The sequence below is a fragment of the Symphalangus syndactylus genome, chromosome 14 (assembly GCF_028878055.3).
Source record: "Symphalangus syndactylus isolate Jambi chromosome 14, NHGRI_mSymSyn1-v2.1_pri, whole genome shotgun sequence".
Classification (NCBI taxonomy): domain Eukaryota; kingdom Metazoa; phylum Chordata; class Mammalia; order Primates; family Hylobatidae; genus Symphalangus; species Symphalangus syndactylus.
In genome coordinates, this window is record NC_072436.2 from 60,112,130 (window position 1) to 60,131,346 (window position 19,217).

Here is a 19,217-nt window from a genome sequence, read left to right on the forward strand (position 1 = left end):
TCATTAAAAAGTAAGGTTCAACTCTGTTAGTTGAATGCACAGAACAGAAAGAAGTTTCGCAGAATGCTTCTCTGTAGTTTTTATTTGAAGATATTCCTTTTTCCAATAGAGGACCCTTGGCGCTCCAATTGTTCACTTGCAGTTTCCCCAGAAGGAGTGTTTCAGAACTTCTCAATCAAAAGTAATGTTAAATCCTGTTAGTTGAATGCACACAACAGAAAGAAGTTTCGCAGAATGCTTCTGTGTAGTTCTTACTTGAAGATATTCCTTTTTCCACTAAAGGCCCCTTAGCGCTCAGAATGTCCACTTGCAGCTACTGCAGAGAGAGTGTTTCAGAGCTGCTCAATTAAAAGTAAGCTTCAACTCTGTTAACCGAATGTTCAGAGCCCAAAGAAGTTTCACACAATGCTTCTGTGTAGTTTTTATTTGAAGATATTTCTTCTTCCACTATAGGCCCCTTAGTGTTCTGAATATCCATTTCCAGTTTCTACAGAGAGAGTGTTTCAGAACTGCTGAATCAAAAGTAAGCTTCAACTGTGTTAGTTGAATGCACAGAACAGAAAGAAATTTCACAGAATGCTTCTGTGTAGTTTTTATTTGAAGTTATTCCTTTTTCCACTATAGGCCCCTTAGCGCTCCGAATGTCCACTTGCACTTTCTACAGAAAGAGTGTTTCAGATGTGCACAATCCAAAGTAAGCTTCAAGTCTGCTAGTTGAAAGCGCAGAACAGAGAGAAGTTTCACAGAATACTTCTGTGTAGTTTTTATTGGAAGATATTCCTTTTTCCAATGTAGGCCCCTTAGCGATCGGAATGTCCACTTGCAGTTTCCGCAGAAGCAGTGTTTTAGAACTGCTGAATCAAAAGTAAGGCTCAACTCTGTTAGTTGAATGCAAAGAAGAGAAAGAAGTTTCACTGAATGCTTCTGTGTTGTTTTTATTTGAAGATATTCCTTTTTCAACTAAAGGATCCTAAGCCCTCCAAATGTCCACTTGCAGTTTCTACAGAAAGAGTGTTTCAGAACTGCTCAATGCAAAGCACAGTTCAACTCTTTTAGTTGAATGCACAGAACAGAAAGAAGTTTCACAGAATGCTTCTGTGTAGCTTTTATTTGAAGATACTCCTCTTTCCACTATAGGCCCTTTAGCGCTCCGATTGTCCACATGTAATTTCTACAGAAAGTTTGCTTCAGAACTGCTCACTAAAAAGTAAGGTTCAACTCTGTTAGTTGAATGCACAGAACAGAAAGAAGTTTCGCAGAATGCTTCTCTGTAGTTTTTATTTGAAGATATTCCTTTTTCCAATAGAGGACCCTTGGCGCTCCAATTGTTCACTTGCAGTTTCCCCAGAAGGAGTGTTTCAGAACTTCTCAATCAAAAGAAATGTTAAATTCTGTTAGTTGAATGCACAGAACAGAAAGAAGTTTCGCAGAATGCTTCTGTGTAGTCTCTATTTGAAGTTATTCCTTTTTCCACTAAAGGCCCCTTAGCGCTCCGACTGTCCACTTGCACTTTCTACACAAAGAGTGTTTCAGATGTGCACAATCCAAAGTAAGGTTCAACTCTGTTAGTTGAATGCAAAGAAGAGAAAGAAGTTTCACAGAATGCTTCTGTGTTGTTTTTATTTGAAGATATTCCTTTTTCCACTTAAGGATCCTAAGCCCTCCAAATGTCCACTTGCAGTTTCTACAGAAAGAGTGTTTCAGAACTGCTCAATGCAAAGTAAAGTTCAACTCTTTTAGCTGAATGCACAGAAATGAAAGAAGTTTCACAGAATGTTTCTGTGTAGCTTTTATTTGAAGATAGTCCTGTTTCCACTATAGGCCCTTTATCGCTCCGATTGTCCACTTGCTATTTCTACAGAAAGTGTGCTTCAGAACTGCTCATTAAAAAGTAAGGTTCAACTCTGTTAGTTGAATGCACAGAACAGAAAGAAGTTTCGCAGAATGCTTCTCTGTAGTTTTTATTTGAAGATATTCCTTTTTCCAATAGAGGACCCTTGGCGCTCCAATTGTTCACTTGCAGTTTCCCCAGAAGGAGTGTTTCAGAACTTCTCAATCAAAAGTAATGTTAAATCCTGTTAGTTGAATGCACAGAACAGAAAGAAGTTTCGCAGAATGCTTCTGTGTAGTTCTTACTTGAAGATATTCCTTTTTCCACTAAAGGCCCCTTAGCGCTCAGAATGTCCACTTGCAGCTACTGCAGAGAGAGTGTTTCAGAGCTGCTCAATTAAAAGTAAGCTTCAACTCTGTTAACCGAATGTTCAGAGCCCAAAGAAGTTTCACACAATGCTTCTGTGTAGTTTTTATTTGAAGATATTTCTTCTTCCACTATAGGCCCCTTAGTGCTCTGAATATCCACTTCCAGTTTCTACAGAGAGAGTGTTTCAGAACTGCTGAATCAAAAGTAAGCTTCAACTGTGTTAGTTGAATGCACAGAACAGAAAGAAATTTCACAGAATGCTTCTGTGTAGTTTTTATTTGAAGTTATTCCTTTTTCCACTATAGGCCCCTTAGCGCTCCGAATGTCCACTTGCACTTTCTACAGAAAGAGTGTTTCAGATGTGCACAATCCAAAGTAAGCTTCAAGTCTGCTAGTTGAAAGCGCAGAACAGAGAGAAGTTTCACAGAATACTTCTGTGTAGTTTTTATTGGAAGATATTCCTTTTTCCAATGTAGGCCCCTTAGCGACCGGAATGTCCACTTGCAGTTTCCGCAGAAGCAGTGTTTCAGAACTGCTGAATCAAAAGTAAGGCTCAACTCTGTTAGTTGAATGCAAAGAAGAGAAAGAAGTTTCACTGAATGCTTCTGTGTTGTTTTTATTTGAAGATATTCCTTTTTCAACTAAAGGATCCTAAGCCCTCCAAATGTCCACTTGCAGTTTCTACAGAAAGAGTGTTTCAGAACTGCTCAATGCAAAGCACAGTTCAATTCTTTTAGTTGAATGCACAGAACAGAAAGAAGTTTCACAGAATGCTTCTGTGTAGCTTTTATTTGAAGATACTCCTCTTTCCACTATAGGCCCTTTAGCGCTCCGATTGTCCACATGTAATTTCTACAGAAAGTTTGCTTCAGAACTGCTCACTAAAAAGTAAGGTTCAACTCTGTTAGTTGAATGCACAGAACAGAAAGAAGTTTCGCAGAATGCTTCTCTGTAGTTTTTATTTGAAGATATTCCTTTTTCCAATAGAGGACCCTTGGCGCTCCAATTGTTCACTTGCAGTTTCCCCAGAAGGAGTGTTTCAGAACTTCTCAATCAAAAGAAATGTTAAATTCTGTTAGTTGAATGCACAGAACAGAAAGAAGTTTCGCAGAATGCTTCTGTGTAGTCTCTATTTGAAGTTATTCCTTTTTCCACTAAAGGCCCCTTAGCGCTCCGACTGTCCACTTGCACTTTCTACAGAAAGAGTGTTTCAGATGTGCACAATCCAAAGTAAGGTTCAACTCTGTTAGTTGAATGCAAAGAAGAGAAAGAAGTTTCACAGAATGCTTCTGTGTTGTTTTTATTTGAAGATATTCCTTTTTCCACTTAAGGATCCTAAGCCCTCCAAATGTCCACTTGCAGTTTCTACAGAAAGAGTGTTTCAGAACTGCTCAATGCAAAGCACAGTTCAACTCTTTTAGTTGAATGCACAGAACAGAAAGAAGTTTCACAGAATGCTTCTGTGTAGCTTTTATTTGAAGATACTCCTCTTTCCACTATAGGCCCTTTAGCGCTCCGATTGTCCACATGTAATTTCTACAGAAAGTTTGCTTCAGAACTGCTCACTAAAAAGTAAGGTTCAACTCTGTTAGTTGAATGCACAGAACAGAAAGAAGTTTCGCAGAATGCTTCTCTGTAGTTTTTATTTGAAGATATTCCTTTTTCCAATAGAGGACCCTTGGCGCTCCAATTGTTCACTTGCAGTTTCCCCAGAAGGAGTGTTTCAGAACTTCTCAATCAAAAGAAATGTTAAATTCTGTTAGTTGAATGCACAGAACAGAAAGAAGTTTCGCAGAATGCTTCTGTGTAGTCTCTATTTGAAGTTATTCCTTTTTCCACTAAAGGCCCCTTAGCGCTCCGACTGTCCACTTGCACTTTCTACACAAAGAGTGTTTCAGATGTGCACAATCCAAAGTAAGGTTCAACTCTGTTAGTTGAATGCAAAGAAGAGAAAGAAGTTTCACAGAATGCTTCTGTGTTGTTTTTATTTGAAGATATTCCTTTTTCCACTTAAGGATCCTAAGCCCTCCAAATGTCCACTTGCAGTTTCTACAGAAAGAGTGTTTCAGAACTGCTCAATGCAAAGTAAAGTTCAACTCTTTTAGCTGAATGCACAGAAATGAAAGAAGTTTCACAGAATGTTTCTGTGTAGCTTTTATTTGAAGATAGTCCTGTTTCCACTATAGGCCCTTTATCGCTCCGATTGTCCACTTGCAATTTCTACAGAAAGTGTGCTTCAGAACTGCTCATTAAAAAGTAAGGTTCAACTCTGTTAGTTGAATGCACAGAACAGAAAGAAGTTTCGCAGAATGCTTCTCTGTAGTTTTTATTTGAAGATATTCCTTTTTCCAATAGAGGACCCTTGGCGCTCCAATTGTTCACTTGCAGTTTCCCCAGAAGGAGTGTTTCAGAACTTCTCAATCAAAAGTAATGTTAAATCCTGTTAGTTGAATGCACAGAACAGAAAGAAGTTTCGCAGAATGCTTCTGTGTAGTTCTTACTTGAAGATATTCCTTTTTCCACTAAAGGCCCCTTAGCGCTCAGAATGTCCACTTGCAGCTACTGCAGAGAGAGTGTTTCAGAGCTGCTCAATTAAAAGTAAGCTTCAACTCTGTTAACCGAATGTTCAGAGCCCAAAGAAGTTTCACACAATGCTTCTGTGTAGTTTTTATTTGAAGATATTTCTTCTTCCACTATAGGCCCCTTAGTGCTCTGAATATCCACTTCCAGTTTCTACAGAGAGAGTGTTTCAGAACTGCTGAATCAAAAGTAAGCTTCAACTGTGTTAGTTGAATGCACAGAACAGAAAGAAATTTCACAGAATGCTTCTGTGTAGTTTTTATTTGAAGTTATTCCTTTTTCCACTATAGGCCCCTTAGCGCTCCGAATGTCCACTTGCACTTTCTACAGAAAGAGTGTTTCAGATGTGCACAATCCAAAGTAAGCTTCAAGTCTGCTAGTTGAAAGCGCAGAACAGAGAGAAGTTTCACAGAATACTTCTGTGTAGTTTTTATTGGAAGATATTCCTTTTTCCAATGTAGGCCCCTTAGCGACCGGAATGTCCACTTGCAGTTTCCGCAGAAGCAGTGTTTCAGAACTGCTGAATCAAAAGTAAGGCTCAACTCTGTTAGTTGAATGCAAAGAAGAGAAAGAAGTTTCACTGAATGCTTCTGTGTTGTTTTTATTTGAAGATATTCCTTTTTCAACTAAAGGATCCTAAGCCCTCCAAATGTCCACTTGCAGTTTCTACAGAAAGAGTGTTTCAGAACTGCTCAATGCAAAGCACAGTTCAATTCTTTTAGTTGAATGCACAGAACAGAAAGAAGTTTCACAGAATGCTTCTGTGTAGCTTTTATTTGAAGATACTCCTCTTTCCACTATAGGCCCTTTAGCGCTCCGATTGTCCACATGTAATTTCTACAGAAAGTTTGCTTCAGAACTGCTCACTAAAAAGTAAGGTTCAACTCAGTTGAATGCACAGAACAGAAAGAAGTTTCGCAGAATGCTTCTCTGTAGTTTTTATTTGAAGATATTCCTTTTTCCAATAGAGGACCCTTGGCGCTCCAATTGTTCACTTGCAGTTTCCCCAGAAGGAGTGTTTCAGAACTTCTCAATCAAAAGAAATGTTAAATTCTGTTAGTTGAATGCACAGAACAGAAAGAAGTTTCGCAGAATGCTTCTGTGTAGTCTCTATTTGAAGTTATTCCTTTTTCCACTAAAGGCCCCTTAGCGCTCCGACTGTCCACTTGCACTTTCTACAGAAAGAGTGTTTCAGATGTGCACAATCCAAAGTAAGGTTCAACTCTGTTAGTTGAATGCAAAGAAGAGAAAGAAGTTTCACAGAATGCTTCTGTGTTGTTTTTATTTGAAGATATTCCTTTTTCCACTTAAGGATCCTAAGCCCTCCAAATGTCCACTTGCAGTTTCTACAGAAAGAGTGTTTCAGAACTGCTCAATGCAAAGTAAAGTTCAACTCTTTTAGCTGAATGCACAGAAAAGAAAGAAGTTTCACAGAATGTTTCTGTGTAGCTTTTATTTGAAGATAGTCCTGTTTCCACTATAGGCCCTTTATCGCTCCGATTGTCCACTTGCAATTTCTACAGAAAGTGTGCTTCAGAACTGCTCATTAAAAAGTAAGGTTCAACTCTGTTAGTTGAATGCACAGAACAGAAAGAAGTTTCGCAGAATGCTTCTCTGTAGTTTTTATTTGAAGATATTCCTTTTTCCAATAGAGGACCCTTGGCGCTCCAATTGTTCACTTGCAGTTTCCCCAGAAGGAGTGTTTCAGAACTTCTCAATCAAAAGTAATGTTAAATCCTGTTAGTTGAATGCACAGAACAGAAAGAAGTTTCGCAGAATGCTTCTGTGTAGTTCTTACTTGAAGATATTCCTTTTTCCACTAAAGGCCCCTTAGCGCTCAGAATGTCCACTTGCAGCTACTGCAGAGAGAGTGTTTCAGAGCTGCTCAATTAAAAGTAAGCTTCAACTCTGTTAACCGAATGTTCAGAGCCCAAAGAAGTTTCACACAATGCTTCTGTGTAGTTTTTATTTGAAGATATTTCTTCTTCCACTATAGGCCCCTTAGTGCTCTGAATATCCACTTCCAGTTTCTACAGAGAGAGTGTTTCAGAACTGCTGAATCAAAAGTAAGCTTCAACTGTGTTAGTTGAATGCACAGAACAGAAAGAAATTTCACAGAATGCTTCTGTGTAGTTTTTACTTGAAGTTATTCCTTTTTCCACTATAGGCCCCTTAGCGCTCCGAATGTCCACTTGCACTTTCTACAGAAAGAGTGTTTCAGATGTGCACAATCCAAAGTAAGCTTCAAGTCTGCTAGTTGAAAGCGCAGAACAGAGAGAAGTTTCACAGAATACTTCTGTGTAGTTTTTATTGGAAGATATTCCTTTTTCCAATGTAGGCCCCTTAGCGATCGGAATGTCCACTTGCAGTTTCCGCAGAAGCAGTGTTTTAGAACTGCTGAATCAAAAGTAAGGCTCAACTCTGTTAGTTGAATGCAAAGAAGAGAAAGAAGTTTCACTGAATGCTTCTGTGTTGTTTTTATTTGAAGATATTCCTTTTTCAACTAAAGGATCCTAAGCCCTCCAAATGTCCACTTGCAGTTTCTACAGAAAGAGTGTTTCAGAACTGCTCAATGCAAAGCACAGTTCAACTCTTTTAGTTGAATGCACAGAACAGAAAGAAGTTTCACAGAATGCTTCTGTGTAGCTTTTATTTGAAGATACTCCTCTTTCCACTATAGGCCCTTTAGCGCTCCGATTGTCCACATGTAATTTCTACAGAAAGTTTGCTTCAGAACTGCTCACTAAAAAGTAAGGTTCAACTCTGTTAGTTGAATGCACAGAACAGAAAGAAGTTTCGCAGAATGCTTCTCTGTAGTTTTTATTTGAAGATATTCCTTTTTCCAATAGAGGACCCTTGGCGCTCCAATTGTTCACTTGCAGTTTCCCCAGAAGGAGTGTTTCAGAACTTCTCAATCAAAAGAAATGTTAAATTCTGTTAGTTGAATGCACAGAACAGAAAGAAGTTTCGCAGAATGCTTCTGTGTAGTCTTTATTTGAAGTTATTCCTTTTTCCGCTAAAGGCCCCTTAGCGCTCCGACTGTCCACTTGCACTTTCTACACAAAGAGTGTTTCAGATGTGCACAATCCAAAGTAAGGTTCAACTCTGTTAGTTGAATGCAAAGAAGAGAAAGAAGTTTCACAGAATGCTTCTGTGTTGTTTTTATTTGAAGATATTCCTTTTTCCACTTAAGGATCCTAAGCCCTCCAAATGTCCACTTGCAGTTTCTACAGAAAGAGTGTTTCAGAACTGCTCAATGCAAAGTAAAGTTCAACTCTTTTAGCTGAATGCACAGAAAAGAAAGAAGTTTCACAGAATGTTTCTGTGTAGCTTTTATTTGAAGATAGTCCTGTTTCCACTATAGGCCCTTTATCGCTCCGATTGTCCACTTGCAATTTCTACAGAAAGTGTGCTTCAGAACTGCTCATTAAAAAGTAAGGTTCAACTCTGTTAGTTGAATGCACAGAACAGAAAGAAGTTTCGCAGAATGCTTCTCTGTAGTTTTTATTTGAAGATATTCCTTTTTCCAATAGAGGACCCTTGGCGCTCCAATTGTTCACTTGCAGTTTCCCCAGAAGGAGTGTTTCAGAACTTCTCAATCAAAAGTAATGTTAAATCCTGTTAGTTGAATGCACAGAACAGAAAGAAGTTTCGCAGAATGCTTCTGTGTAGTTCTTACTTGAAGATATTCCTTTTTCCACTAAAGGCCCCTTAGCGCTCAGAATGTCCACTTGCAGCTACTGCAGAGAGAGTGTTTCAGAGCTGCTCAATTAAAAGTAAGCTTCAACTCTGTTAACCGAATGTTCAGAGCCCAAAGAAGTTTCACACAATGCTTCTGTGTAGTTTTTATTTGAAGATATTTCTTCTTCCACTATAGGCCCCTTAGTGCTCTGAATATCCACTTCCAGTTTCTACAGAGAGAGTGTTTCAGAACTGCTGAATCAAAAGTAAGCTTCAACTGTGTTAGCTGAATGCACAGAACAGAAAGAAATTTCACAGAATGCTTCTGTGTAGTTTTTATTTGAAGTTTTTTCTTTTTCCACTATAGGCCCCTTAGCGCTCCGAATGTCCACTTGCACTTTCTACAGAAAGAGTGTTTCAGATGTGCACAATCCAAAGTAAGCTTCAAGTCTGCTAGTTGAAAGCGCAGAACAGAGAGAAGTTTCACAGAATACTTCTGTGTAGTTTTTATTGGAAGATATTCCTTTTTCCAATGTAGGCCCATTAGCGATCGGAATGTCCACTTGCAGTTTCCGCAGAAGCGGTGTTTTAGAACTGCTGAATCAAAAGTAAGGCTCAACTCTGTTAGTTGAATGCAAAGAAGAGAAAGAAGTTTCACTGAATGCTTCTGTGTTGTTTTTATTTGAAGATATTCCTTTTTCAACTAAAGGATCCTAAGCCCTCCAAATGTCCACTTGCAGTTTCTACAGAAAGAGTGTTTCAGAACTGCTCAATGCAAAGCACAGTTTAACTCTTTTAGTTGAATGCACAGAACAGAAAGAAGTTTCACAGAATGCTTCTGTGTAGCTTTTATTTGAAGATACTCCTCTTTCCACTATAGGCCCTTTAGCGCTCCGATTGTCCACATGTAATTTCTACAGAAAGTTTGCTTCAGAACTGCTCACTAAAAAGTAAGGTTCAACTCTGTTAGTTGAATGCACAGAACAGAAAGAAGTTTCGCAGAATGCTTCTCTGTAGTTTTTATTTGAAGATATACCTTTTTCCAATAGAGGACCCTTGGCGCTCCAATTGTTCACTTGCAGTTTCCCCAGAAGGAGTGTTTCAGAACTTCTCAATCAAAAGAAATGTTAAATTCTGTTAGTTGAATGCACAGAACAGAAAGAAGTTTCGCAGAATGCTTCTGTGTAGTCTTTATTTGAAGTTATTCCTTTTTCCACTAAAGGCCCCTTAGCGCTCCGACTGTCCACTTGCACTTTCTACAGAAAGAGTGTTTCAGATGTGCACAATCCAAAGTAAGGTTCAACTCTGTTAGTTGAATGCAAAGAAGAGAAAGAAGTTTCACAGAATGCTTCTGTGTTGTTTTTATTTGAAGATATTCCTTTTTCCACTTAAGGATCCTAAGCCCTCCAAATGTCCACTTGCAGTTTCTACAGAAAGAGTGTTTCAGAACTGCTCAATGCAAAGTAAAGTTCAACTCTTTTAGCTGAATGCACAGAAAAGAAAGAAGTTTCACAGAATGTTTCTGTGTATCTTTTATTTGAAGATAGTCCTGTTTCCACTATAGGCCCTTTATCGCTCCGATTGTCCACTTGCAATTTCTACAGAAAGTGTGCTTCAGAACTGCTCATTAAAAAGTAAGGTTCAACTCTGTTAGTTGAATGCACAGAACAGAAAGAAGTTTCGCAGAATGCTTCTCTGTAGTTTTTATTTGAAGATATTCCTTTTTCCAATAGAGGACCCTTGGCGCTCCAATTGTTCACTTGCAGTTTCCCCAGAAGGAGTGTTTCAGAACTTCTCAATCAAAAGTAATGTTAAATCCTGTTAGTTGAATGCACAGAACAGAAAGAAGTTTCGCAGAATGCTTCTGTGTAGTTCTTACTTGAAGATATTCCTTTTTCCACTAAAGGCCCCTTAGCGCTCAGAATGTCCACTTGCAGCTACTGCAGAGAGAGTGTTTCAGAGCTGCTCAATTAAAAGTAAGCTTCAACTCTGTTAACCGAATGTTCAGAGCCCAAAGAAGTTTCACACAATGCTTCTGTGTAGTTTTTATTTGAAGATATTTCTTCTTCCACTATAGGCCCCTTAGTGCTCTGAATATCCACTTCCAGTTTCTACAGAGAGAGTGTTTCAGAACTGCTGAATCAAAAGTAAGCTTCAACTGTGTTAGTTGAATGCACAGAACAGAAAGAAATTTCACAGAATGCTTCTGTGTAGTTTTTACTTGAAGTTATTCCTTTTTCCACTATAGGCCCCTTAGCGCTCCGAATGTCCACTTGCACTTTCTACAGAAAGAGTGTTTCAGATGTGCACAATCCAAAGTAAGCTTCAAGTCTGCTAGTTGAAAGCGCAGAACAGAGAGAAGTTTCACAGAATACTTCTGTGTAGTTTTTATTGGAAGATATTCCTTTTTCCAATGTAGGCCCCTTAGCGATCGGAATGTCCACTTGCTGTTTCCGCAGAAGCAGTGTTTTAGAACTGCTGAATCAAAAGTAAGGCTCAACTCTGTTAGTTGAATGCAAAGAAGAGAAAGAAGTTTCACTGAATGCTTCTGTGTTGTTTTTATTTGAAGATATTCCTTTTTCAACTAAAGGATCCTAAGCCCTCCAAATGTCCACTTGCAGTTTCTACAGAAAGAGTGTTTCAGAACTGCTCAATGCAAAGTACAGTTCAACTCTTTTAGTTGAATGCACAGAACAGAAAGAAGTTTCACAGAATGCTTCTGTGTAGCTTTTATTTGAAGATACTCCTCTTTCCACTATAGGCCCTTTAGCGCTCCGATTGTCCACATGTAATTTCTACAGAAAGTTTGCTTCAGAACTGCTCACTAAAAAGTAAGGTTCAACTCTGTTAGTTGAATGCACAGAACAGAAAGAAGTTTCGCAGAATGCTTCTCTGTAGTTTTTGTTTGAAGATATTCCTTTTTCCAATAGAGGACCCTTGGCGCTCCAATTGTTCACTTGCAGTTTCCCCAGGAGTGTTTCAGAACTTCTCAATCAAAAGTAATGTTAAATTCTGTTAGTTGAATGCACAGAACAGAAAGAAGTTTCGCAGAATGCTTCTGTGTAGTTTTTATTTGAAGTTATTCCTTTTTCCACTATAGGCCCCTTAGCGCTCCGAATGTCCACTTGCACTTTCTACAGAAAGAGTGTTTCAGATGTGCACAATCCAAAGTAAGGTTCAACTCTGTTAGTTGAATGCAAAGAAGAGAAAGAAGTTTCACAGAATGCTTCTGTGTTGTTTTTATTTGAAGATATTCCTTTTTCCACTTAAGGATCCTAAGCCCTCCAAATGTCCACTTGCAGTTTCTACAGAAAGAGTGTTTCAGAACTGCTCAATGCAAAGTAAAGTTCAACTCTTTTAGCTGAATGCACAGAAAAGAAAGAAGTTTCACAGAATGTTTCTGTGTAGCTTTTATTTGAAGATAGTCCTGTTTCCACTATAGGCCCTTTATCGCTCCGATTGTCCACTTGCAATTTCTACAGAAAGTGTGCTTCAGAACTGCTCATTAAAAAGTAAGGTTCAACTCTGTTAGTTGAATGCACAGAACAGAAAGAAGTTTCGCAGAATGCTTCTCTGTAGTTTTTATTTGAAGATATTCCTTTTTCCAATAGAGGACCCTTGGCGCTCCAATTGTTCACTTGCAGTTTCCCCAGAAGGAGTGTTTCAGAACTTCTCAATCAAAAGTAATGTTAAATCCTGTTAGTTGAATGCACAGAACAGAAAGAAGTTTCGCAGAATGCTTCTGTGTAGTTCTTACTTGAAGATATTCCTTTTTCCACTAAAGGCCCCTTAGCGCTCAGAATGTCCACTTGCAGCTACTGCAGAGAGAGTGTTTCAGAGCTGCTCAATTAAAAGTAAGCTTCAACTCTGTTAACCGAATGTTCAGAGCCCAAAGAAGTTTCACACAATGCTTCTGTGTAGTTTTTATTTGAAGATATTTCTTCTTCCACTATAGGCCCCTTAGTGCTCTGAATATCCACTTCCAGTTTCTACAGAGAGAGTGTTTCAGAACTGCTGAATCAAAAGTAAGCTTCAACTGTGTTAGCTGAATGCACAGAACAGAAAGAAATTTCACAGAATGCTTCTGTGTAGTTTTTATTTGAAGTTTTTTCTTTTTCCACTATAGGCCCCTTAGCGCTCCGAATGTCCACTTGCACTTTCTACAGAAAGAGTGTTTCAGATGTGCACAATCCAAAGTAAGCTTCAAGTCTGCTAGTTGAAAGCGCAGAACAGAGAGAAGTTTCACAGAATACTTCTGTGTAGTTTTTATTGGAAGATATTCCTTTTTCCAATGTAGGCCCATTAGCGATCGGAATGTCCACTTGCAGTTTCCGCAGAAGCGGTGTTTTAGAACTGCTGAATCAAAAGTAAGGCTCAACTCTGTTAGTTGAATGCAAAGAAGAGAAAGAAGTTTCACTGAATGCTTCTGTGTTGTTTTTATTTGAAGATATTCCTTTTTCAACTAAAGGATCCTAAGCCCTCCAAATGTCCACTTGCAGTTTCTACAGAAAGAGTGTTTCAGAACTGCTCAATGCAAAGCACAGTTTAACTCTTTTAGTTGAATGCACAGAACAGAAAGAAGTTTCACAGAATGCTTCTGTGTAGCTTTTATTTGAAGATACTCCTCTTTCCACTATAGGCCCTTTAGCGCTCCGATTGTCCACATGTAATTTCTACAGAAAGTTTGCTTCAGAACTGCTCACTAAAAAGTAAGGTTCAACTCTGTTAGTTGAATGCACAGAACAGAAAGAAGTTTCGCAGAATGCTTCTCTGTAGTTTTTATTTGAAGATATACCTTTTTCCAATAGAGGACCCTTGGCGCTCCAATTGTTCACTTGCAGTTTCCCCAGAAGGAGTGTTTCAGAACTTCTCAATCAAAAGAAATGTTAAATTCTGTTAGTTGAATGCACAGAACAGAAAGAAGTTTCGCAGAATGCTTCTGTGTAGTCTTTATTTGAAGTTATTCCTTTTTCCACTAAAGGCCCCTTAGCGCTCCGACTGTCCACTTGCACTTTCTACAGAAAGAGTGTTTCAGATGTGCACAATCCAAAGTAAGGTTCAACTCTGTTAGTTGAATGCAAAGAAGAGAAAGAAGTTTCACAGAATGCTTCTGTGTTGTTTTTATTTGAAGATATTCCTTTTTCCACTTAAGGATCCTAAGCCCTCCAAATGTCCACTTGCAGTTTCTACAGAAAGAGTGTTTCAGAACTGCTCAATGCAAAGTAAAGTTCAACTCTTTTAGCTGAATGCACAGAAAAGAAAGAAGTTTCACAGAATGTTTCTGTGTATCTTTTATTTGAAGATAGTCCTGTTTCCACTATAGGCCCTTTATCGCTCCGATTGTCCACTTGCAATTTCTACAGAAAGTGTGCTTCAGAACTGCTCATTAAAAAGTAAGGTTCAACTCTGTTAGTTGAATGCACAGAACAGAAAGAAGTTTCGCAGAATGCTTCTCTGTAGTTTTTATTTGAAGATATTCCTTTTTCCAATAGAGGACCCTTGGCGCTCCAATTGTTCACTTGCAGTTTCCCCAGAAGGAGTGTTTCAGAACTTCTCAATCAAAAGTAATGTTAAATCCTGTTAGTTGAATGCACAGAACAGAAAGAAGTTTCGCAGAATGCTTCTGTGTAGTTCTTACTTGAAGATATTCCTTTTTCCACTAAAGGCCCCTTAGCGCTCAGAATGTCCACTTGCAGCTACTGCAGAGAGAGTGTTTCAGAGCTGCTCAATTAAAAGTAAGCTTCAACTCTGTTAACCGAATGTTCAGAGCCCAAAGAAGTTTCACACAATGCTTCTGTGTAGTTTTTATTTGAAGATATTTCTTCTTCCACTATAGGCCCCTTAGTGCTCTGAATATCCACTTCCAGTTTCTACAGAGAGAGTGTTTCAGAACTGCTGAATCAAAAGTAAGCTTCAACTGTGTTAGTTGAATGCACAGAACAGAAAGAAATTTCACAGAATGCTTCTGTGTAGTTTTTACTTGAAGTTATTCCTTTTTCCACTATAGGCCCCTTAGCGCTCCGAATGTCCACTTGCACTTTCTACAGAAAGAGTGTTTCAGATGTGCACAATCCAAAGTAAGCTTCAAGTCTGCTAGTTGAAAGCGCAGAACAGAGAGAAGTTTCACAGAATACTTCTGTGTAGTTTTTATTGGAAGATATTCCTTTTTCCAATGTAGGCCCCTTAGCGATCGGAATGTCCACTTGCTGTTTCCGCAGAAGCAGTGTTTTAGAACTGCTGAATCAAAAGTAAGGCTCAACTCTGTTAGTTGAATGCAAAGAAGAGAAAGAAGTTTCACTGAATGCTTCTGTGTTGTTTTTATTTGAAGATATTCCTTTTTCAACTAAAGGATCCTAAGCCCTCCAAATGTCCACTTGCAGTTTCTACAGAAAGAGTGTTTCAGAACTGCTCAATGCAAAGTACAGTTCAACTCTTTTAGTTGAATGCACAGAACAGAAAGAAGTTTCACAGAATGCTTCTGTGTAGCTTTTATTTGAAGATACTCCTCTTTCCACTATAGGCCCTTTAGCGCTCCGATTGTCCACATGTAATTTCTACAGAAAGTTTGCTTCAGAACTGCTCACTAAAAAGTAAGGTTCAACTCTGTTAGTTGAATGCACAGAACAGAAAGAAGTTTCGCAGAATGCTTCTCTGTAGTTTTTGTTTGAAGATATTCCTTTTTCCAATAGAGGACCCTTGGCGCTCCAATTGTTCACTTGCAGTTTCCCCAGGAGTGTTTCAGAACTTCTCAATCAAAAGTAATGTTAAATTCTGTTAGTTGAATGCACAGAACAGAAAGAAGTTTCGCAGAATGCTTCTGTGTAGTTTTTATTTGAAGTTATTCCTTTTTCCACTATAGGCCCCTTAGCGCTCCGAATGTCCACTTGCACTTTCTACAGAAAGAGTGTTTCAGATGTGCACAATCCAAAGTAAGGTTCAACTCTGTTAGTTGAATGCAAAGAAGAGAAAGAAGTTTCACAGAATGCTTCTGTGTTGTTTTTATTTGAAGATATTCCTTTTTCCACTTAAGGATCCTAAGCCCTCCAAATGTCCACTTGCAGTTTCTACAGAAAGAGTGTTTCAGAACTGCTCAATGCAAAGTAAAGTTCAACTCTTTTAGCTGAATGCACAGAAAAGAAAGAAGTTTCACAGAATGTTTCTGTGTAGCTTTTATTTGAAGATAGTCCTGTTTCCACTATAGGCCCTTTATCGCTCCGATTGTCCACTTGCAATTTCTACAGAAAGTGTGCTTCAGAACTGCTCATTAAAAAGTAAGGTTCAACTCTGTTAGTTGAATGCACAGAACAGAAAGAAGTTTCGCAGAATGCTTCTCTGTAGTTTTTATTTGAAGATATTCCTTTTTCCAATAGAGGACCCTTGGCGCTCCAATTGTTCACTTGCAGTTTCCCCAGAAGGAGTGTTTCAGAACTTCTCAATCAAAAGTAATGTTAAATCCTGTTAGTTGAATGCACACAACAGAAAGAAGTTTCGCAGAATGCTTCTGTGTAGTTCTTACTTGAAGATATTCCTTTTTCCACTAAAGGCCCCTTAGCGCTCAGAATGTCCACTTGCAGCTACTGCAGAGAGAGTGTTTCAGAGCTGCTCAATTAAAAGTAAGCTTCAACTCTGTTAACCGAATGTTCAGAGCCCAAAGAAGTTTCACACAATGCTTCTGTGTAGTTTTTATTTGAAGATATTTCTTCTTCCACTATAGGCCCCTTAGTGTTCTGAATATCCATTTCCAGTTTCTACAGAGAGAGTGTTTCAGAACTGCTGAATCAAAAGTAAGCTTCAACTGTGTTAGTTGAATGCACAGAACAGAAAGAAATTTCACAGAATGCTTCTGTGTAGTTTTTATTTGAAGTTACTCCTTTTTCCACTATAGGCCCCTTAGCGCTCCGAATGTCCACTTGCACTTTCTACAGAAAGAGTGTTTCAGATGTGCACAATCCAAAGTAAGCTTCAAGTCTGCTAGTTGAAAGCGCAGAACAGAGAGAAGTTTCACAGAATACTTCTGTGTAGTTTTTATTGGAAGATATTCCTTTTTCCAATGTAGGCCCCTTAGCGATCGGAATGTCCACTTGCAGTTTCCGCAGAAGCAGTGTTTTAGAACTGCTGAATCAAAAGTAAGGCTCAACTCTGTTAGTTGAATGCAAAGAAGAGAAAGAAGTTTCACTGAATGCTTCTGTGTTGTTTTTATTTGAAGATATTCCTTTTTCAACTAAAGGATCCTAAGCCCTCCAAATGTCCACTTGCAGTTTCTACAGAAAGAGTGTTTCAGAACTGCTCAATGCAAAGCACAGTTCAACTCTTTTAGTTGAATGCACAGAACAGAAAGAAGTTTCACAGAATGCTTCTGTGTAGCTTTTATTTGAAGATACTCCTCTTTCCACTATAGGCCCTTTAGCGCTCCGATTGTCCACATGTAATTTCTACAGAAAGTTTGCTTCAGAACTGCTCACTAAAAAGTAAGGTTCAACTCTGTTAGTTGAATGCACAGAACAGAAAGAAGTTTCGCAGAATGCTTCTCTGTAGTTTTTATTTGAAGATATTCCTTTTTCCAATAGAGGACCCTTGGCGCTCCAATTGTTCACTTGCAGTTTCCCCAGAAGGAGTGTTTCAGAACTTCTCAATCAAAAGTAATGTTAAATTCTGTTAGTTGAATGCACAGAACAGAAAGAAGTTTCGCAGAATGCTTCTGTGTAGTTTTTATTTGAAGTTATTCCTTTTTCCACTATAGGCCCCTTAGCGCTCCGAATGTCCACTTGCACTTTCTACAGAAAGAGTGTTTCAGATGTGCACAATCCAAAGTAAGGTTCAACTCTGTTAGTTGAATGCAAAGAAGAGAAAGAAGTTTCACAGAATGCTTCTGTGTTGTTTTTATTTGAAGATATTCCTTTTTCCACTTAAGGATCCTAAGCCCTCCAAATGTCCACTTGCAGTTTCTACAGAAAGAGTGTTTCAGAACTGCTCAATGCAAAGTAAAGTTCAACTCTTTTAGCTGAATGCACAGAAAAGAAAGAAGTTTCACAGAATGTTTCTGTGTAGCTTTTATTTGAAGATAGTCCTGTTTCCACTATAGGCCCTTTATCGCTCCGATTGTCCACTTGCAATTTCTACAGAAAGTGTGCTTCAGAACTGCTCATTAAAAAGTAAGGTTCAACTCTGTTAGTTGAATGCACAGAACAGAAAGAAGTTTCGCAGAATGCTTCTCTGTAGTTTTTATTTGAAGATATTCCTTTTTCCAATAGAGGACCCTTGGCGCTCCAATTGTTCACTTGCAGTTTCCCCAGAAGGAGTGTTTCAGAACTTCTCAATCAAAAGTAATTTTAAATCCTGTTAGTTGAATGCACAGAACAGAAAGAAGTTTCGCAGAATGCTTCTGTGTAGTTCTTACTTGAAGATATTCCTTTTTCCACTAAAGGCCCCTTAGCGCTCAGAATGTCCACTTGCAGCTACTGCAGAGAGAGTGTTTCAGAGCTGCTCAATTAAAAGTAAGCTTCAACTCTGTTAACCGAATGTTCAGAGCCCAAAGAAGTTTCACACAATGCTTCTGTGTAGTTTTTATTTGAAGATATTTCTTCTTCCACTATAGGCCCCTTAGTGCTCTGAATATCCACTTCCAGTTTCTACAGAGAGAGTGTTTCAGAACTGCTGAATCAAAAGTAAGCTTCAACTGTGTTAGCTGAATGCACAGAACAGAAAGAAATTTCACAGAATGCTTCTGTGTAGTTTTTATTTGAAGTTATTCCTTTTTCCACTATAGGCCCCTTAGCGCTCCGAATGTCCACTTGCACTTTCTACAGAAAGAGTGTTTCAGATGTGCACAATCCAAAGTAAGCTTCAAGTCTGCTAGTTGAAAGCGCAGAACAGAGAGAAGTTTCACAGAATACTTCTGTGTAGTTTTTATTGGAAGATATTCCTTTTTCCAATGTAGGCCCCTTAGCGATCGGAATGTCCACTTGCAGTTTCCGCAGAAGCGGTGTTTTAGAACTGCTGAATCAAAAGTAAGGCTCAACTCTGTTAGTTGAATGCAAAGAAGAGAAAGAAGTTTCACTGAATGCTTCTGTGTTGTTTTTATTTGAAGATATTCCTTTTTCAACTAAAGGATCCTAAGCCCTCCAAATGTCCACTTGCAGTTTCTACAGAAAGAGTGTTTCAGAACTGCTCAATGCAAAGCACAGTTCAACTCTTTTAGTTGAATGCACAGAACAGAAAGAAGTTTCACAGAATGCTTCTGTGTAGCTTTTATTTGAAGATACTCCTCTTTCCACTATAGGCCCTTTAGCGCTCCGATTGTCCACATGTAATTTCTACAGAAAGTTTGCTTCAGAACTGCTCACTAAAAAGTAAGGTTCAACTCTGTTAGTTGAATGCACAGAACAGAAAGAAGTTTCGCAGAATGCTTCTCTGTAGTTTTTATTTGAAGATATTCCTTTTTCCAATAGAGGACCCTTGGCGCTCCAATTGTTCACTTGCAGTTTCCCCAGAAGGAGTGTTTCAGAACTTCTCAATCAAAAGAAATGTTAAATTCTGTTAGTTGAATGCACAGAACAGAAAGAAGTTTCGCAGAATGCTTCTGTGTAGTCTTTATTTGAAGTTATTCCTTTTTCCACTAAAGGCCCCTTAGCGCTCCGACTGTCCACTTGCACTTTCTACAGAAAGAGTGTTTCAGATGTGCACAATCCAAAGTAAGGTTCAACTCTGTTAGTTGAATGCAAAGAAGAGAAAGAAGTTTCACAGAATGCTTCTGTGT